Below are 22,456 nucleotides of genomic sequence, written 5' to 3'. Positions count from 1 at the left end.
TCAAGAAATAAAGATGATTACAATTACACTGACAAGATACTCAAGATGGGAAAGACTATATCTATATATCTCTCTATCAGTCAATCATAGATATCTATCAACATCCTCAGTTCATTCTGTCTCAGACTATTCCTGCTTCTATAGTAAAATAGATGGGTAATTTATAAATAATAGAAATTTATTTCTCACAGTTCTAGGGGCTGGGAAGTCTAAGATCAGGGTGCCAGCAGATTTGCTATCTGTTAAGGGCTTGCTCCCTTCTTCTAAGAGAGCTCTTGGGTGGCTCTTCTTGCTGCATCCTCACATGGAGGAAAGGCTGAATGCTGTGTCTTCACATGGCAGAATGGCAAATCATCACATTGTACACCTTGAATATATAGTTTTTAATTTTAGTATGGTATATGATTTGATTAATGTTAGCATGGTATATCTTTCTCCATCCATTTATTTTTAATCTACATGTGTAATTATATTTAAAGTGAATTTATTGAGGGAAACATACAGTTGGGTCTTGTTTTTTGACTGTTTCTTGTTTTTTAATCCTCATGCATTAAAATACAATCCAAGTTTTTTTTTGTTGTTTTTTCTTGAGACAGAGTCTCGCTCTGTCACCCAGGCTGGAGTGCAGTGGGGCAATCTTGGCTCACTGCAAACTTTGCCTCCTGGGTTCAAGCAATTCTCCTGCCTCAGCCTCCTGAGTAGCTGGAATTACAGGCGTGTGCCATCATGCCCAGCTAATTTTTGTATTTTTAGTAGAGACGGGGTTTCACCATATTGGTCAGGCTGGTCTCAAACTCCTGACCTCATGATACGCACACGTCAGCCTCCCAAAGTGCTGGGATTACAGGCGTGGGCCACTGCACCCAGCCCAATCCATGTAATTTAATTGGTGTAGTTACACTATTGTTTTTTAAAATTTTTTGATTTGTATTTCAATAGCTTTGGGGATACAGGTGGTTTTTTCTTACATAGGTAAGTTCTTTAGTGGTGATTTCTGAGATTTTAGGGCACTCGCCACCTAAGCAGTATACACTGTACCCAATATGTAGTCTTTTATCCCTCATCCCACTCCTGACCTTCCCTCCACCCTAAGTTCCCAAAGCCCATTGTATTATTCTTATGCCTTTGCATCCTCATAGCTTAGCTCTCACTTATAAATGAGAACATACGATATTTGGTTTTCTACTGCTGAGTTACTTCACTTAAAATTATGGCCTCCAGCTCTATCCAAGTTGCTGCAAAAGACATTATTTTGTTCCTTTTTATTCCTGACTGGTATCCCATGATGTATATATACACCACATTTTCTTTATCCACTCATTGGTTGATGGGCACTTAGGTTGGTTCTACATCTTTACAATTGCCAATTATGGAGAAATGTGTGTGTAAGTATCTTTTTATATAATGACTTATTTTCCTTTGGGTAGATACCCAGTAGTGGGATTGCTAGATCAGAAGGTAGTTCTTTTAGTTCTTTAAGGAATCTCCATGCTGTTTTTCGTAGTTGTTGTGCTAATTTACATTCCCACCAGTAGGGTAAAACTGTTCCCTTTTCACCATATCCACACCAACGTCTATTGTTTTTTGATTTTTTTATTATGCCCATTCTTGCAGGAGTAAGGTGGTATCTCATTGTGGTTTTAATTTGCATTTCCCTGATGATGAGTGATGTTGAGCATTTTTTCATGTTTGTTGGCTGTTTGTATATCTTCTTTTGAGAATTGTCTGTTCATATCCTTAGCCCACGTTTTGATGGGATTTTTTTTTCTTGCTGATTTGAGTTTCTTGTAGATTCTAGATATTAGTTCTTTGTTAGACGCAAATTTTGTGAATGTTTTCTCTCACTCTGTGGGCTGCTTGTTCTGCTGATTATTCCTTTTGCTGTGCAGAAGCATTTTAGTCTAATTAGGTTCCATTTTTTAATTTTTGTTTTTGTTGCATTTGCTTTGGGGGTCTTAGCTATGAATTCTTTGCCTAAGCCAATGTCTAGAAGAGTTTTTTCTGATGTTATCTTCTAGAACTCTTACTGTTTTAGGTCTTAATCTAAGTCTTTGATTCATCTTGAGTTGATTTTTGTTTATGGTAATAGATGGGGACCTAGTTTCATTCTTCTACGTGTGGCTTGCCAATTTTCCCAGTACTGTTTATTGAATAGGGCATCCTTTCCCCAATTTGTGTTTTTGTATGCTTTGTTGAAGATCAGTTGGCTATAAGTATTTGTCCTTATTTCTGGGTTCTCTATAGATCATTGATGTTTAACATCATTATTGATATACCTAGATTAATATCTAGTATAGTTGGTACTGTTTTCTATTTGTTGTTCTTTTCTTTGTTCCTGTTTTTATATTCCATACTTTTTTCTGCTTTTTGCCATTTTAATTGAGCATTAATTACATTTACATAATTGCATTTTATCTTCTAAGCATATCAATTGTACTTCTTTAAAAACATTATTTTAGTTGTTGCCCAAGAGTTTGTAATGTACATTTATAACTAATCCAAGTGTTCTATAGTCCTATGATTAGGTCTTGGTGTTTTGATGAGTCTATGCCCCTGGACTGCAACCTTCACCAGTGCTTCTCAGTTTTTTTTCCTCCCTTAGGTGGGACTGGAAGGCTGAAGCAGGCTGGAGTTGAGTATTTCCCTTCCCCCCTGGTCAATTAGTCTCTGGAAAAACCCCAGGAGATTAGGCTCTGATAAAATAGTTTCTCCTGAGGAAAGGCCTTATTAAAAGGAACAGAATCCTCCAGTGTATTGCAAAATTGTTCCTTTTCCCTGCTGATGGAGACATGAGGGAATATGTCACCAATATTCTCTGTGAGAATCTGGTAGCATTCCTGGAGGTAAAACTCATGAAAGTGTGAGGGCCCCCCATGAATGGGTCTCCCTGGAGTTTTTAACTCAGAAGTGTTCACATCGAGGCTCCAGCAATTCGTCAATTACAGTTCAGGTTTTCCTACTCTGATTCCTGCAGAGGTTTCTGCTCCTAGGTTTCTGGTCTGGTTAAGTTGTGATTTTCTGTATTTGCTGCCTATTTTTTCAATTATGGGGGCAGCAGTTTGCCCTGTGAATTCACTTCTCTGACGGAGCTAAAAAGAGTTGATTTTTCAGACTATTCAGCTTTTTATTTGATGTTCGGATGGAGTGGCAACTTCTAAGATCTTCATATTTTGGACCGGAAACCAGAAGTCTTTTTAGTTTTTATTTATTTATTTATTTAGAAATGGAGTTTTTGCTCGTCGCCCAGGCTGGAGTGCAGTGGCGCGATCTCGGCTCACTTCAACCTCCACCTCCTGAGTTCAAGCAATTCTCCTGCCTCAGCTCCCAAGTAGCTGGGATTACAGGTGCCCACCACCACACCTGGCTAATTTTTGTATTTTTAGTAGAGACGGGGTTTCACCATGTTGGCCAGGATGGTCTCAATCTCCTGATCTCATGATCCAACCGCCTCGGCCTCCCAAAGTGCTGGGATTATAGGCATGAGCCACCACACCTGGCTTTTTAGTTTATTTTTAAATAAAATTCTATGGTCTAAATCTAGAGATTGGCCAGGCATGGCGGCTCACACCTGTAATCCCGGCACTTTGGGAGGCTAAGGTAGGAAGATTGCTTGAGCCCAGGAGTTCGTGACAAGCCTGGGCAACATAGTGAGATCCCATCTCTACAAATAAATACATAAATAAATAAATTAGCCAGTCATGGTGGCATATGCCCGTAGTCCCAGATGCTCAGGAGGCTGAGGTGGGAGGATTGCTTGTGCCTGGGAGGATGAGGCTGGGTGACAGAGCAAGACCCTTTCTTAAATAAATAAATAAATAAATAAAATAATAAATAAATCTGGAGATCATTTCTAATTTCATAATAGGTTGGGAGATTTATGGTTAAGAGTCTTAATTTTTTTAAAAATCAGAATTTGGTGGTATTTTTCCATAATGTTTATATGACTAGGATGAAGTTGATTTCCAAGTTTCCAATTAGGGTGAAAAGTAATCCTTATAATCCAATATTCATGACAAGTGCAACAGGACAAAAAGAGTGGATTCAACGTTCTTATATCCAAATGGTCCAAGTGTATAACTAATTTACAAATTTATTTGATAGCTGAGGGGTCAGTTCTAATTTACTAGTCATAGCATTACTTAGATGGGCTGGTTGACAATGGAACTGGATGGTGACATTTGCATTTTGGCACTAAAGTAGAGCTATGGCTGGTAGCACAGTGGTTACTGTTCCATACTAGAGCCAACAAAATTAGTCTTGTCAGTTTCATAGACAGCCACACTGCTAACTCTTTCAATTGCCCTACAACAGATGCAAACCCATTATCACTGCTAGAAACACAACTCCTGGAGTGTGCCTAAGCAATGCAAGTGTGTGGTGAGACAGCATTTATCAACCCACCACCAACTCATGGGATAGTCACTGCCATCATGCTAGAGCATATGATATACTCAAGCAAAGAAACAGAGAAAAGACCCCTTATGTCCTGCTACCATCTCTCTGTATAATTGTTGGTAAGTAATAGAACCTCTCTATTCTCTGATTTCCCATTTATATGATGGAAATAATATTAACTATTAAGAATGATGTAAAGATCAATGGGCTTAATTAGGTCGAATTTTGAATTCCTTGCAGGTGTTATTTAAACCCGGGCTACAACTTGGTCAATAAAAAAAGTTTATTTGGTCCCCACAGTGTGTGGATTATAACATAGTTCTGAGTACTTTTAGGAATTACAAAGGAATTAGAGGCCACATCTCTATTCTCATGGAATTATTATACTCCATGTAAGACAGGACTAATCCCAGTCAAAGCTGATAAGCACACTGACAAAAATATTACCAATTGCCACCGCTGATAAGGACTCTGTTGATCCTCCAATGGTGCATGCCCCGGGTTAGGTGTAGTGAACTGGAAGCTCTAGGAGACTCAAGGAAGAAAACATAGGCTTAAAGGATGGGTTCACTACTGAAGGTTTAATTATTTTGGAAAACCATTTAGCACAATCTCATACTACTGTATAATTTTTGTTTTAAAGGTCTGGTACTGAAAAAATTTTTACAATAAAAATGAAACAGTTTAGTATAACTACAGGTGTTATCAGGATAACTATAATTTGTGTCTACATAAACCTTTCCGCCAAGAAAAGAATGCACACATATATATAAATGATGGCTTAAATGTCTAGTTTTAGGAGACTAAGAAGTTAACAATACAAAAGTAACAGCAATATGTATACTGCATATGCTACCGAACCTGGCAGAAAGATATTCAATAGCCCATTTCCCCCACCTGCAGCATAAGAAATTACATTAAATAAGAGACTTCACCAAGAAAAGGAGAGAGTAGCTAAGCAACACCTTCAAATCTCAAAGGAGAGTTTTTTAAAAGCCCTAAATTTAGCTATTACATATATTCATCAGCACAGCTAAAAAGTCTTTATAAACTAATTTGCAGCATCCAATAAAATAAAAATTCAGAGGAGGGTTTATTGTGCAGCTGAAATTCTTGAAGCTCAAATATATCTGTTATGGTGCTGCAAGACATCTTCCTGTTGCATGACTGCTGGGAATGTCTAATCCATTACTTTCCACAAAAGAGTACCTTTTTGTCTCTTCAAAGTTTGCTTGATTACCTGGATGGTGCTTATGTGGGTGTGTTCATTATGATTTGTGACAATCATTACGATTTGTGCTGCATACTTCAACTAACAAGAAAACAGGCCTGGTGTGGTGGTTCACGCCTGTAATCCCAGCACTTTGGGAGGCCAAGGTGGGAGGATCACTTGAGCCCAGGAGTTCTAGACCAGCCTGGGCAACATAGTGAGACGCTGACTCAACAAAAAATTAAAAAGAACTAAGTAAATTAACTGGGCCTGGTGCATGCCTGCTGTCCCAGCTAGTTGGGACACTGAGGTGGGAGGATTGCTTGAGCCTGGGAGGTCGAGGCTGCAGTGAGCTGTAATTGCACCACTGCACTCCAGACTGGTGACAGAGCGAAACCCTGTCTCAAAAATTAGAAAACAAACAAACAAACAAACAAAAAAACACTTTATTTCAGATGCACTTTCATAAATCATTATCATACTTGCTTAGTCTAATAATCAGGTCTCTATCTTTCAAATGCTTAAAACATGTATCCCCATCTGTGCACCTTCATCAAAAGTTATTACACCTTTGTCATCCATTTCTTTGTGTATTTTTAGTTTACTTGTGTTATTCACTTTTCCCTGTGAAACCTTAAGTTTTTTACCTGCCAACTCCTTTGCAACTTTCCTACATTGATTTAAAGTAGACAGTGGTATATTTATAAATCAGCTTTCAAGAAAAACAAAAAAGCCCTGATTTGAAGTGATTGACAATTTCTGTGGTATAAATACTCTCAATTTCAAAGTTCCAAGGTTTAATATCCAGCTCATGAAATTCCTGAATATTTGACAATCAGCTCTCATGAACAGAAAAAAGTCTACTCTAGCCATGTAGGTAAACAGTAAGATTACTGGTTTTGCACTGACTTAGAAGAGTATTTTCACTAACTGCTCATTCACTTACACCATCATAAAGTTCTTCCAGCTGTGTGCATAGACAATCATAACATATTTCAGTGTGGAATCAATGATGGGTGAAAATTCTTCCCTCTATGCATCCCTGCAGAGCTAAGGCTAAATAAGCCAATTTGCTGAATTACTTAGAACCAAGTATTTATTGCATCACAAACAGATTAGTTCCTACTTGTCAGAAAATGTAATAGAGCCAAGATGCCAATTGGTGTTTGTTTTCTGCCACAAGTGCAGACTAAACAGAATGGATATTCAGTAAGCTGTATTCAACTGAAGGATGCATTTTCAAAACGGGATGGGGGGGAATAAACAGGCAACATTAATTTCAGAGGGAATTATGTGTATGAACTTTTTTTCTGCTTCTGTATAAACCTGACCCTGCTACAAATATTCAGTGGCATAAATAATGACAATAGATGGATTTTGCTCTTGGAAACTCAAATACAGAAAGGCAACTGACATTTTCAGTGTCAACATTTTGGAGGGCAATGCTTTTCCTGATTTATGGGGATGCCTATTATTTTGCCATGGATTTACCAGGAAAAAACAACCAGAAGAAAAATAAAAGTTTGAAGATCTGAAATAGAGTAGAAAAATATCTTTTTTTAAAAAAACACTGATTCTACTGAAAATAAAAATTCATGGCTCTTCTATTGTATTAAATGAAATAGAAGGCGGAGGAAAAGAACACTATTAAAATTCTCTCCCCAAATCATTTTGACTTTAAATTTCCTGGGGCTGCGGAACATGACTGGAAATTGAATGGTAGTTCCTCTGGGCTCTTCCTTTCCTCTTTCTTCTCTGTCCCTACCCTCAATGACACTAGAACTTGCAATTGTACAATCAGATAAAAGCCTGTTCTAATGGCTTCCTTCTCAGTTTAATAAGTCAGAAAAGTCACATACTTCCAGGAAAGTATGTGAAGGACATCAGAATGGGAGCTGGTATAAACTTGGGGATTATTTCAAGGGTCATGACTAATTTTTGATCACATGTTAATGGGAAGACTTAGCCCTGTTGTACTTCATGTGTGGGATATTCACCCATGAATTTTTAATCATGGAATTTCCCTCTGTCACCTAGGCTGGAGAGCACTGGCGTAATCATAGCTCACTGTAATGTTGAACTTCTGGGCTCAAGTGATCTTCCCTCCTTATCCTCCAGAGTAGCTGGGACTATAGGCATGCATCACCATACACAGCTAATTGTTTACTTATTTTTATTTTTTTGTAGAGATGAGGTCTCACTATGTTGTCCAGGCTGTCTGAAACTCCTAGCCTCAAGTATTCTTCCTGCCTCTGCCTCCCAAGTAGCTGAGATTACAGGCACACATCACCATGCCTGGCCACAAGAGTGTAGACTTTTTGATGAAAGTTTTCCTGAGGTGACTGCCTCCTGTAATCATAGTATAAAAACCAACAAGTTATCACCTCACCATTCTCAACACTTAAGACATATTTCGTGCTTAGCATTAAATAGAAATGAAAACAAATGTCACAGTTTGGGTTCTCTAAGAAGCAGTCTCTGAGACAGAGTTTAATGTTCAGGAGTGCTCTTGCAACCAACACCTGTGAGAAGGAAGGGAGAAAGAGGGATTGGGTAGAGGGGAAGTTGAACTGTGATGTAGGTTTGACAGACTCAGCCACAGGGAGTTCTGGAGCAGAAATGGCTCAAAAGGATCATCCCAGTTTGAGTCAGAGTGGCTGGTCTTTTATGTCCCTGCCTCTATCCATCCATCCATCATTAGATGTGAGCCTTTCCTAGAAGGGCATGACCTTGGTGAGACGGCTTTCCATAGTGACGTGTTCCTGGAAGGGACTAAAAGCTGAAAGCTGTTGCATCAAAATACCCACTGCAGCTGGGGCAATAAATCCTTCCTTGAAGGGAAATTTGAACACCACATCTCTGTGTCAACAGCAATGAGTCTCCTTAACCTGAAAAATATCAATCATCTTTTACACATCTCACATACTAAATAAGAGCATAAAAGTCTACCTAATACATTAAAAATGATTTAAGAACTATTGTTTTTCCAATATATGGTGTTGGAACAATTGGATATCCATAAGCAAAAACAAAACCTCGACCTAAACATCTCACTTCCATAAAAATTAACTCAAAATAGATCATGGATGTAAATATCATGTGTAAAATCATAAAACTTTTAGAAAAAAACATAGGAGAAACATAGGATCCTCAAGACCTCAAGCTAGGCAAAGAGTTCTCAGACTTGATAGCAAAAGCATAATCCATTTTTAGAAATCAATAAATAGGATTTTATCAAATTAAAAACTTTTACTGTGCAAAGTATGTGCCACACGAAGAGGATGAAAAGATAAGCTACAGATGTCAGGAAGTATTTGCAAACTACATACCTGACAAAGGACTGGTATCTACAGAATATAAAGAATTCTCAAAACTCAACAGTTAGAAAATGAGCAAAATATATGAATAGATACCTCATTTTGAAAATGATATACAGAGGGCAAAAAATCACATGAAAAGATGCTCAACATCACCAGCCATCAGGGAAATGCAAATTAAAGTCACAATGGGACATCACTACACACCCATCAGAATGGCTAAAATAAAAAACAGAGACAACACCAAAGGCTGGAAAGGAAGTGGAGAAACTAGGTTGATCACACTTTGCTGGTAGGAATATATGGTACAGCTACTCTGGAAAATAGTTTGGTGATTTTTAAAAAACAAAACATGCAACTATCATATGACCCAGCAATTGTACTCTTTGACATTTATCCCAGAGAAATTAAAACTTGGAATCACACAAAAACCTGTACATGAATGTTTTTGGCAGCTTTATTTGTAATAGCTGAAAACTGGAAACAACTCAGATGTCCTGCATCAGATAACTGATTAAAAAAACTATGGGTATATTAAACCGTGTAATACTACTCTGCAAGAAAAAGGAATTAACTATGTATATGTGTAACAATTTTAATCTCCAAATAATTATGCTGGGAGAAAAGTCAATTGCAAGAGGTTAAATATGGGCCAAGTATAGTGGCTCAGGCCTGTAATCCCAACGCTTTGGGAGGCGAGGTGAGAGGATCACTTGAGCCTGGGAGTTTGAGACCAGCCTGGGCAACAAAGTGAGACCCTGTATGTACAAAAAAAAAGAAAAAAAAATAGCTAGGCATGGTGGTAAGCATGTGGTCCCAGGTACACGGAGGTTGAGCCGGGAGGATTGTTTAAGCATAGGTGATCAAGGCTGTACTGAGCCAGGTTTGCACCTGCACTCCAGCCTGGGAGACAGAGTGAGACCCTGTCTCAAAAAAAAAATTTTTTTAAGTCATATTCTATTCTATAATGATTCTATTTAGATAACTTTCTTGGAATGACAAAATTATAGGAATAGATTAGTTATTGGGTTGTATGTGCAGCAGGGAAGTGGGTGTGGCTGTAAAAGGGTAACAAGAGGGATCCTGTGGTGATGGAAATGTTCCACATATGTATCGTTTCAGTGTCAATGTCCTGGTTGGGACATTGTAATATCATTTTGCAAAATGTTACCACAAGGGGAAGTTGGTAAAGGGCACATGGGAGCTCTCTGTATTATTCTTACAACTGCATGTGAATCTGCAATTCTCTCAATATAAATAGTTTTAAAAAAGACTATGAAAAAAATATTGAATTAAATTAACCATATAATTTTTTTTTTTTACTTCCCTCTTTCCAAGTACGTGGCCTTGATTCTAGTACATTCAAGGCACACATCAGCCTGAGAAAGGGGGATGATTTCTATAAAAGAAACACAAAACAAAATTAACAAACAACAGTGCAACAGCTAATATTCAATTTCTGTCATTGAAATTGATTTATGTTCTATCAAAAAGATACAGGCACTACCATGTTCATCACAGCACTATTCACAACAGCAAAGACAAGGAATAAACCCAGGTGCCCATCAACGGTGGACTGGACAAAGAAAATGCGGTACACATACACCATGGAATACCATGCAGCCCCCAAAAAGAATGAAATCATGTCCCTTGCAGCAGCATGGATGCAGGTGGAAGCCATCATCCTAAGGGAATGAATCAACACAGAAACAGAAAACCAAATATTGCATGTTCCCACTCATAAGTGGGCGCTCACGCCTGTAATCCCAGCACTTTGGGAGGCTGAGGTGGGCAGATCTCCTGAGGTCAGGAGTTCGAGACCAGCCTGGTCAACATGGTGAAACCCAGTCTCTTCTAAAAGCACAAAAAACAAATTAGCCAGGTGAACCACATAATTTAGTAGATGAAATAGTGGCATTACACATTGGTGGGATAAGGAGTTATCAATGCATGGTGTGAAGGTGATTTGATGATCTATTGCTACGTAACAAACTACCTCAAAATACAGTGGCTTAAAACCGTCACCATTTTATTTTCTCACAATTCTGTGGGTCAGGAATTCAAGCTAATCTGGGCAGACATTAATCCACACAATACTGGTTGGGGCCATTCACTCAGCTGCATTCAGGTGGTGGGTGGGCTGGGAATTCAAAGCCTTCACTCACAAGTCTGGTGCCTTGGTGCTTTGCACATGGCTTCTCTCTCCACATGGCTAGCAAGACTTCCTTACAGCATGGTGGTCTCAGGGTAGTCAGACTTTTACCATAGTATTTGACTTAGGAGAGGGAATAGATGAATTGGTGAACTCTGGAGCAACAGATTCTTAAGTTTCAGCATTGGAAATGACACAGCACCACTTCTGCTACATGCTTTTGGTCAAAACAAGTCACAAGTTCAGACTTAAGGGAAGGAAAAACAAACACTCATCAACATGAGGAGCCATGAGGGGCCAATTAATTAACTACAGATGTGCCTTGACCTACCATGGGGTTATTTCCTGATAAACCCACTGTAAGTTGAAAATATTGTTAAGTTCCAAGTGCATTTAATACACCTAACCTACCTAACATCATAGCTTAGCCTACCTTAAATGTCCTGAGAACTCTTACATTAGCCTACTGTTATGCAAAACCATCTAATACAAGGTCTATTTTATAATAAAGTCTTAAATATTTCATGCAATTTATTGAATAATGCAGTAAGAGTAAAAAACAGAATGGCTGTATGGGTATTTGAATGGTTTCTACTGAATGTGTATTGCTTTCACACCTTTGTAATAAGGGAGGAGACCACCCCTCATATTGTCTTATCCCCACTTTCTGCCTCCAAAGAAAGAAGAAGTAAAAACTAAAAGGCAGAAATGAAATCCACAGGCAGACAGCCCAGTGCCACACCCTGGGCCTGGTAGTTAAAGATCGACCCCTGACCTAACCAGTTATGTTATCTATAGATTCCAGACATTGTATGGGAAAGCACTGTGAAAACCCCTGTCCTGTCCTGTTCCATTCTGGTTACCAGTGCATGCAGCCCGCAGTCACATATCCCCTGCTTGCTCAATCGATCACAACCCTCTCACATGGACCCCCTTAGAGTTGTGAGCCTTTTAAAAGGGACAGGAATTGCTCACTTGGGGAGCTAGGCTCTTGAGACAGGAGTCTTGCCGATGCCCCTGGCCGAATAAACCCCTTCCCTCTTTAACTCCATGTCTCAGGAGTTTTGTCTGTGGCTCATACTGCTACAGTAAAGTCATAAAATTGTAATTTGAGCCATTATAAGTTGGGGACTGTATTTGTAAAATACTTTTCTTTACGAGAAATTTTGAAAAAATTACACATTCAATTAAAAAAGGAGATATTGAGCTATTTGGATTTTCTATTTTATCTTGTCAGTTTTAGTAAGTTATGCTTTCTAAAGATTTTGTTGTTACTGTGGGAGGGTGGAGCCAAGATGGCCGAATAGGAACAGCTGCAGTCTACAGCTCCAGCATGAGCGACGCAGAAGACGGGTGATTTCTGCATTTCCAAATGAGGTACTGGGTTCATCTCACTGGGGAGTGTCGGACAGTGGGTGCAGGACAGTGGGTGCAGTACACTGAGTGTGAGCCAAAGCAGGGTGAGGAATCGCCTCACCCAGGAAGCACAAGGGGTCAGGGAACTCCCTTTCCTAGTCAAAGAAAGGGTGACAGACGGCACCTGGAAAATCAGGTCACTCCCACCCTAATACTGCGCTTTTTCAACAGTCTTAGCAAATGGCACACCAGCAGATTATATCCCACGCCTGGCTCAGAGGGTCCTACACCCACGGAGCCTCACTCATTGCTAGCACAGCAGTCTGAGATCAAACTGCAAGGCAGCAGCGAGGCTAGGGGAGGGGCGCCTGCCATTGCCGAGGCTTGAGTAGGTAAACAAAGGGTCTGGGAAGCTCGAACTGGGTGGAGCCCACCGCAGCTCAAGGAGGCCTGCCTGCCTCTGTAGACTCGACCTCTGGGGGCAGGGCATAGCCAAACAAAAGGCAGCAGAAAACTCTGCAGACTTAAATGTCCCTGTCTGACAGCTTTGAAGAGACTAGTGGTTCTCCCAGCATGCAGCTGGAGATCGGAGAATGGACAGACTGCCTCCTCAAGTGGGTCCCTGACCCCTGAGTAGCCTAACTGGGAGGCACCCCCCAGTAGGGGCAGACTGACACCTCACACGGCTGGGTACTCCTCTGACACAAAACTTCCAGAGGAACGATCAGGCAGCAACATTTGCTGTTCACCAGTACTTGCTGTTCTGCAGCCGCTACTGGTGATACCCAGGTAAACAGTGTCTGGAGTGGACCTCCAGCAAACTCCAACAGACCTGCAGCTGAGGGTCCTGTTAGAAGGAAAACTGACAAACAGAAAGGACATCCACAGCAAAACCCCATCTGTACACCACCATCATCAAAGACTAAAGGTAGATAAAACCACAAAGATGGGGAAAAAAAACAGAGAAGAAAAACTGGAAACTCTAAAAATCAGAGCACCTCTCCTCCTCCAAAGGAACACAGCTCCTCACCAGCAACGGAACAAAGCTGGACGGAGAATGACTTTGATGAGTTGAGAGAAGAAGGCTTCAGATGATCAAACTACTCCGAGCTAAAGGAGGAAGTTGGAACCCATGGCAAAGAAGTTAAAAACCTTGAAAAAAAATTAGACGAATGGCTAACTAGAATAAGCAATCAGAGAAGTCCTTAAAGGAGCTGAAAACCATGGCACGAGAACTACATGACGAATGCACAAGCCTCAGTAGCCGATTCGATCAATTGGAAGAAAGGGTATCAGTGATGGAAGATCAAATGAATGAAATGAAGCAAGAAGAGAAGTTTAGAGAAAAAAGAATAAAAAGAAACAAAGCCTCCAAGAAATATGGGACTATGTGAAAAGACCAAATCTACGTCTGATTGCTGTACCTGAAAGTGACGGAGAGAATGAAACCAAGTTGGAAAACACTCGGCAGGATATTATCCAGGAGAACTTCCCCAGTCTAGCAAGGCAGGCCAATATTCAAATTCAGGAAATACAGAGAATGTCACAAAGATACTCCTCGAGAAGAGCAACTCCAAGACACATAATTGTCAGATTCATCAAAGTTGAAATGAAGGAAACAATGTTAGCAGCCAGAGAGAAAGGTCAGATTACCCACAAAGGGAAGTCCATCAGACTAACAGCTGATCTCTTGGCAGAAAGTCTACAAGCCAGAAGAGAGTGGGGGCCGATATTCAACATTCTTAAAGAAAAGAATTTTCAACCCAGAATTTCATATCCAGCCAAACTAAGCTTCCTAAGTGAAGGAGAAATAAAATCCTTTACAGACAAGTAAATGCTGAGAGATTTTGTCACCACCAGGCCTGCCCTAAAAGAGCTCCTGAAGGAAGCACTAAACATGGAAAGGAACAACTGGTACCAGCCACTGCAAAAACATGCCAAATTGTAAAGACCATCGAGGCTAGGAGGAAACTGCATCAACTAACGAGCAAAATAACCAGCTAACATCATAATGACAGGATCAAATTCACACATAACAATATTAACCTTAAATGTAAATGGGCTAAATGCTCCAATCAAAAGACACAGACTGGCACACTGGATAAAGAGTCAAGACCCATCAGTGTGCTGTATACAGGAAACCCATCTCACGTACAGAGACACACATAGGCTCAAAACAAAGGGATGGAGGAAGATCTACCAAGCAAATGGAAAACAAAAAAAGGCAGAGGCTGCAATCCTAGTCTCTGATAAAACAGACTTTAAACCAACAAAGATCAAAAGAGACAAAGAAGGCCATTACAGAATGGTAAAGGGATAAATTCAACAAGAAGAGCTAACTATCCTAAATATATATGTACCCAATACAGGAGCACCCAGATTCATAAAGCAAGTCCTTAGAGACCTACAAAGAGACTTAGACTCCCACACAATAATAATGGGAGACTTTAACACCCCACTGTCAACATTAGACAGATCCACGAGACACAAAGTTAACAAGGATATCCAGGAACTGAACTCAGCTCTGCACCAAGAGGACCTAATAGACATCTACAGAACTCTCCACCCCAAATCAACAGAGTATACATTCTTTTCAGCACCACACCACACCTATTACAAAATTGACCACATCGTTGGAAGTAAACCACTCCTCAGCAAATGTAAAAGAACAGAAATTATAAGAAACTGTCTCTCAGACCACAGTGCAATCAAACTAGAACTCAGGATTAAGAAACTCACTCAAAAGCGCTCAACTACATGGAAACTGAACAACCTGCTCCTAAATGACTACTGGGTACATAACAAAATGAAGGCAGAAATAAAGATGTTCTTTGAAACCAATGAGAACAAAGACACAACATACCAGAATCTCTGGGACACATTCAAAGCAGTGTGTAGAGGGAAATTTATAGCACTAAATGAGCACAAGAGAAAGCAGGAAAGATCTAAAATTGACACTCCAACATCACAATTAAAAGAACTAGAGAAGCAAGAGCAAATAGATTCAAAAGCTAGCAGAAGGCAAGAAATAACTAAGATCAGAGCAGAACTGAAGGAAATAGAGACACAAAAAACCCTTCAAAAAAATCAATGAATCCAGGAGCTGCTTTTTTGAAAAGATCAACAAAATTGATAGACCGCTAGCAAGACTAATAAAGAAGAAAAGAGAGAAGAATCAAATAGATGCAATAAAAAATGATAAAGGGGATATCACCACCGATCCCACAGAAATACAATCTACCATCAGAGAATACTATAAAAACCTCTACGCAAATAAACTAGAAAATCTAGAAGAAATGGATAAATTCCTCGACACATATACCCTCCCAAGACTAAACCAGGAAGAAGTTGAATCTCTGAATAGACCAATAACAGGCTCCAAAATTGAGGCAATACTTAATAGCTTACCAACCAAAAAAAGTCCAGGACCAGATGGATTCACAGCCGAATTCTACCAGAGGTACAAGGAGGAGCTGGTACCATTCCTTCTGAAACTATTCCAATCAATAGAAAAAGAGGGAATCCTCCCTAACTCATTTTATGAGGCCAGCATCATCCTGATACCAAAGCCTGGCAGAGACACAACCAAAAAAGAGAATTTTAGACCAATATCCTTGATGAACATCGATCCAAAAATCCTCAATAAAATACTGGCAAACCGAATCCAGCAGCACATCAAAAAGCTTATACACCATGATCAATTGGGCTTCATCCCTGGGATGCAAGGCTGGTTCAACATATGCAAATCAATAAATGTAATCCAGCATATAAACAGAACCAAAGACAAAAACCACATGATTATCTCAATAGATGCAGAAAAGGCCTTTGACAAAATTCAACAACCCTTCATGATAAAAACTCTCAATAAATTACGTATTGATGGGACATATCTCAAAATAATAAGAGCTATCTATGACAAACCCACAGCCAATATCATACTGAATGGGCAAAAACTGGAAGCATTCCCTTTGAAAACTGGCACAAGACAGGGATGCCCTCTCTCACCACTCCTATTCAACACAGTGTTAGAAGTTCTGGCCAGGGCAATCAGGCAGGAGAAGGAAATAAAGGGTATTCAATTAGGAAAACAGGAAGTCAAATTGTCCCTGTTTGCAGATGACATGATTGTATATCTAGAAAACCCCATTGTCTCAGCCCAATATCTCCTTAAGCTGATAAGCAACTTCAGCAAGGTCTCAAGATATAAAATCAATGTGCAAAAATCACAAGCATTCTTATACACCAATAACAGACAGAGAGCCAAATCATGAGTGAACTCCCATTCACAGCTGCTTCAAAGAGAATAGAATACCTAGGAATCCAACTTACAAGGGACATGAAGGACCTCTTCAAGGAGAACTACAAATCACTGCTCAATGAAATAAAAGAGGATACAAAAAAATGGAATAACATTCCATGCTCATAGGTAGGAAGAATCAATATCATGAAAATGGCCATACTGCCCAAGGTAATTTATAGATTCAAAGCCATCTCCATCAAGCTACCAATGACTTTCTTCACAGAATTGGAAAAAACTACTTTAAAGTTCATATGAACCAAAAAAGAGCCCACATTGCCAAGTCAATCCTAAGACAAAAGAACAAAGCTGGAGGCATCACGCTATCTGACTTCAAACTATACTATAAGTCTACAGTAACCAAAACAGCAAGGTACTGGTACCAAAACAGAGATATAGACCAATGGAACAGAACAGAGCCCTCAGAAATAATACTACACATCTACAACCATCTGATCCTTGACAAACCTGGCAAAAACAAGAAATGGGGAAAGGATTCCCTATTTAATAAATGGTGCTGGGAAAACTGGCTAGCCAGATGTAGAAAGCTGAAACTGGATCCCTTCCTTACGCCTTATACAAAAATTAATTCAAGATGGATTAAAGACTTAAATGTTAGACCTAAAACCATAAAAACCCTAGAAGAAAACCTAAGCAATACCATTCAGGACATAGGCATGGACAAAGACTTCATGTCTGAAACACCAAAAGCAATGGCAACAAAAGCCAAAACTGACAAATGGGATCTAATTAAACTAAAGAGCTTCTGCACAGCAAAAGAAACTACCATCAGAGTGAACAGGCAACCTACAGAATGGGAGAAAATTTTTGCAATCTACTCATCTGACAAAGGGCTAATATCCAGAATCTACAATGAACTCAAACAAATTTACAAGAAAAAAACAAACAACCCCATCAACAAGTGGGCAAAGGATATGAACAGACACTTCTCAAAAGAAGACATGTATGCAGCCAAAAGACACATGAAAAAATGCTCATCATCACTGGCCATCAGAGAAATGCAAATCAAAACCACAATGAGATACCACCTCACACCAGTTAGAATGGCAATCATTAAAAAGTCAGGAAACAACAGGTGCTGGAGAGGATGTGGAGAAATAGGAACATTTTTACACTGTTGGTGAGACTGTAAACTAGTTCAACCATTGTGGAAGTCAGTGTGGCGATTCCTCAGGGATCTATAACTAGAAATACCATTTGACCCAGCCATCCCATTACTAGGTATACACCCAAAGGATTATAAAACATGCTGCTATAAAGACACACGCACACGTATGTTTATTGTGGCACTATTCACAATAGCAAAGACTTGGAACCAACCCAAATGTCCAACAATGATAGGATTAAGAAAATGTGGCACATATACACCATGGAATACTATGCAGCCATAAAAAATGATGAGTTCATGTCCTTTATAGGGACATGGATGAAGCTGGAAACCATCATTCTCAGCAAACTATCACAAGGACAAAAAGCCAAACACCGCATGTTCTCACCCATAGGTGGGAATTTAACAATGAGAACACATGGAAGCAGGAAGGGGAACATCACACACCAGGGCCTGTTGTGGGGTCGGGGGAGTGGGGAGGGACAGCATTAGGAGACATATCTAATGGTAAATGAAGAGTTAATGGGCGCAGCACACCAACATGGCACATGTATACATATGTAACAAACCTGCACATTGTGCACATGTACCCTAAAACTTGAAGTATAATAAGAAAAGAGAAAAAAAATAAAGATTTTGTTTATTTTATCTAAGTTGTCAAATTTGTTGGCATAAAGCTATTTGTAGTACTGCCTTACTTCTTTTGAATATTTTGGTAAGATCTCTAGTGACATCTTCTTTTCCATTTTTGATATTGTTCCTTTGTACTTTTTCTTTTTATCAGCTATCCAGGAATTTATCAATTTTATTAATCCCAAGGAACCAACTTTTGTATATTTCATGGATTTTGCTTTTTCCACATATCAATATGCTCTGGAGTACTTCCATATTAGTGTACATAGATCTACCTCATTTTTCTTAACTGCTGCCATAGTATTCCATATTATGGAGGTACCAGAATTTAGTTAATCATATGCATTCTTTTTTTTTATCATTTTTATAACAGCTTTATTGAAATAAAATTCATATACTATAAAACCCGTTTAAAGCACACAATTCAGTAATTTTTAATATATTCACAGTTCTACAACCATTGCCACTATCTAATTTTAGAATATTATTATTAAAATACCCATTAGCAATCATATCCCATTTCTCCCTCCCCCAGCCTCTGACAACCACTAATCTACTTTCTGTCTCTATGGATTTGCCTGTTCTAGACATTTCATATAAATGGAATCATACAGTATGTGGCCTTTTGTGCTTGTCTTCTTGTACTTAGCAAAATGTTTTCAAGGTTCATCCATGTTGTAGCATGTATCAATACTTCATTTCCTTTTATAGTTAAATAATATTCCATTGTATGGTATACCTCATTTTATCTACTTGATAGACATTTGGATTGTTTCCGTTTTGGGACTATTATGAGTAATGCTGCTATGAATATTTGTGTACAGGATCATATGCATTCTTATTAATGTCTTTTTTTTTTGCCATTAGACTACTGAAGCAAACATCCTTTTATGTGTCTCTGTGCACATGAGAAAGGTCAGACCCCCAGAAGTTAAATTCCTGGGCCACATAGTATCTTAATTTTACATTTTAAAACAGATCTCCCAAACTGCTTTCCAAATGGCTGTGCCAATTTGCACTTCCAACAAATGGGTAGGGACATGCCCCACTGATCCATGGCCTTGCCAATACTTAGCAGCATCAGCCTTTTTTATTGATGAGTGAATTGATCACTGATGAGTCTGAGCATCTTGCAGCTGTTTATGGCTTGAGGGTTTTCTCCTCTGAAAAGGCTTTTTTCATCTACTTTCTATTTTTTAAAATACATTGAAGATGTTAAAGCCTTGGTTTTTTAACATGTTCAAAATAGATTTTCTAATCTGTTCCATCTTTTGCAGTTTTATTGTGCCTTTTTTCACACGATGTCTTAGATTTTGATGTGATTAAATTAATCACTCTTTTCCTTTATGACCTGGCATTTGTGTCCCACTCAAGAAGGTCTTTTATTCTGGTTCTGAGAGTTCAATCAACGCTCATCAGTTAATCAGAATCTCTTGTCTCTTGAGGGCAGCTCTACCACTGAGTTCTAGGATCCAGCCTCCAGGGCACCATGCTCCTCTTCCTCATTCCTCCATTCAACCATGCAGAGCTCTCAACCTCTCATGCCTTACTCCAGACTTTAATATCTGTCAATCCTCTCCTGTCCCTACCCCACCCCATACACACCTTAAAAACAACTTGGAACCACAGAATACTAGAACGGACCTCAGGAATTGTCTAGTCTAAAACTGTTTTTTTTTGGAGACAGGGTCTCACTCTGTCATCCAGCCTGGGGCACAGTGACATGGTCACAGCTTACTGCAGCCTTGCCCTCCCTGGGCTCAAAGGATCCTCCCACCTCAGCCTCCGAAGTAGCTGGGGCCAAAGGCACATGCCATTACACCCAGCTAATTTTTTACTTTTAGTAGAGATGGGGTCTTGCCATGTTGCCCAGGCTGGTCTTGAACTCCTGGGCTCAAGCGATCCACCCATCTTGGCCTCCCAAACTGCTAGGATGACAGGTGTGAGTTACCACACCCAGCCCAAACTCTCATTTTTATAGATGAGGATTAAGAGATGTAGACCTTGCTGTCCAGTATGGTAGCTACTAGCCATGAATGGCTTCTAAATTTTAACTTAATTAAAATTCAAAATTCAGCCACACTAGCCAAATTTCAGATCCTCCACAACCACACGTAGCTAATGGCTACTATATCAGAGAGTGTGGGTCTAGAACACTTCCATCATTACAGAATGTTCTAGCAGGCAGGGTTGCTCTAGAGCTCATTACTTAAAGGGTAGTCTGCTGATTGGCAGTAGGAACACAGGCATAACTAGGAGCTAGTTAGAAATAGAGATCTCAGGTTCTACCTCAGACCTACAGTCAGAATCTACAATTCAACATGATCCACAGAAGTCTGCATGCAAATTAGAGTGCGAGAAGCCCTAAAGTCATGTGATTTTTTTTTTGAAAAGTCACTACAGCTGATTGATGTTCAGGCCCTTCCCTTGACCCAGCTACCACTTTCCCTTATCATCCTGTGTCCTTCTTATTATCTCCCTGCCACATTTGCTTTCTCAATATGTTTTATTACAGCATTTCTTTATAAACATTTACAGGCTGGGCATGGTGGCTTATGCCCGTAATCCCAGCACTCTGGGAGGCCAGGAGTTTGAGACCAGCCTGGGCAACACAGTGAGACCTCTCTCTACCAAAACCAAAAAATATTTACAAAGCAGCCAGGCCATTGAAGCCCTCATAAAACATCCCCTTCTCCATGCCCTCACTCTCATTCTGGTTTGTAAGTGCTTGCTTGGCAGGCTTGTGATAAAGGCCCAGGCCCCTGTGATGGTTGTGGTATTGCTCAGCACTTTGCCTGGGGAACTGCTGTTGGAGGGCTGGAAATTAAAGCCAACCTTAAACCCAGTGGGGCACCAGTCATCAACCAAGTGTATGGCACACTTGGTCTTGGTGGGACAATGGCAGCATTCAGTCTTTAGGCTACAACCCTGGGGCAGAACATGCAGAGCAAACTCTGTACTTGCTTTGGTCAGTGTCATATCTGGCCATCTGATTGGAGAGTACAAAGTAGGTACTGGCAATCTCCAAATGTAAGCACTGCTCAACCAGGTAATTGGTTAGTAGGTCACAAAAAGGAAGTTAATTTGGAGGTAGGGAACCAAGCTGGCCTTAAACTCTAAGAGGTCTGCTTTCAGGGTACCACCAAAGTTCAGAGAGGTAGTGATGGAGGAAGTCTGGTCCAAGCAGTGGTTAAAGTATGTGGGGCCCTTGGGGTATAGGTTGCAATGACATGTGTTGGTCCATTGTCTCCCAAGAAGACACAGTCCAAGGGTTCCAGGGTGGCATGGTGGTCAGGATAGAGTTGTAGGGTTCCATAATTGCTGGCAACACCCAGGGGATAGGTAGATGGCCAATTCTAGCTTGGACTTCTTGCCATTGTTGAAGATGACTCCTTCATCAGCAGCAATGTGAAGCCTGGGCCAGAGCTACTCTCAGAGTTGAGGAAGATCATGAAGTCCTGTAGTCCTATGCACTGCTTGTCAGTTTCTGCATAAACTCTAGTATTGGATCAATGGTCTCTTTCTCTTTTTTTCTTTCTTTTCTCGTGACTGTCAGCAGGCACAGGCATCTTTGAGAGCAGACTCCAGGTCCATAAAGACCAAAGTGCTACAGGAGTTGCTGCAAAATCCTAAGGTTTCATTACTGGCCTCAGTACCACTGGGCTTGGACTGTGTTCTAGGCAGTAGGGTCTTCAACAAACACTCTGAGAGGTGGGATTGTAGGGGGTCAGTTTCTGCAGACACACTTACAAGCGTCTGGCAACACTATTGTGGAGGCTAAAGTAACTCCATCTTGGATGCTAATCCACAATGTTGATTTCTGAGTAACCCCAGTTTTGGGAAGGCCTCCAAGTTTTCTACTTTATCTATTGTTCCTTGTATAAGAGCATGTTACAGGCTGTTCTTACATTGTTATAAAGAAATACAGCTGGGCACGGTGGCTCATGCCTGTGATCCCAGCACTTTG

This window comes from Nomascus leucogenys, chromosome 4 (genome assembly GCF_006542625.1).
Source record: "Nomascus leucogenys isolate Asia chromosome 4, Asia_NLE_v1, whole genome shotgun sequence".
NCBI lineage: Eukaryota > Metazoa > Chordata > Mammalia > Primates > Hylobatidae > Nomascus > Nomascus leucogenys.
Note: the sequence above shows the minus strand (reverse complement) of the source record.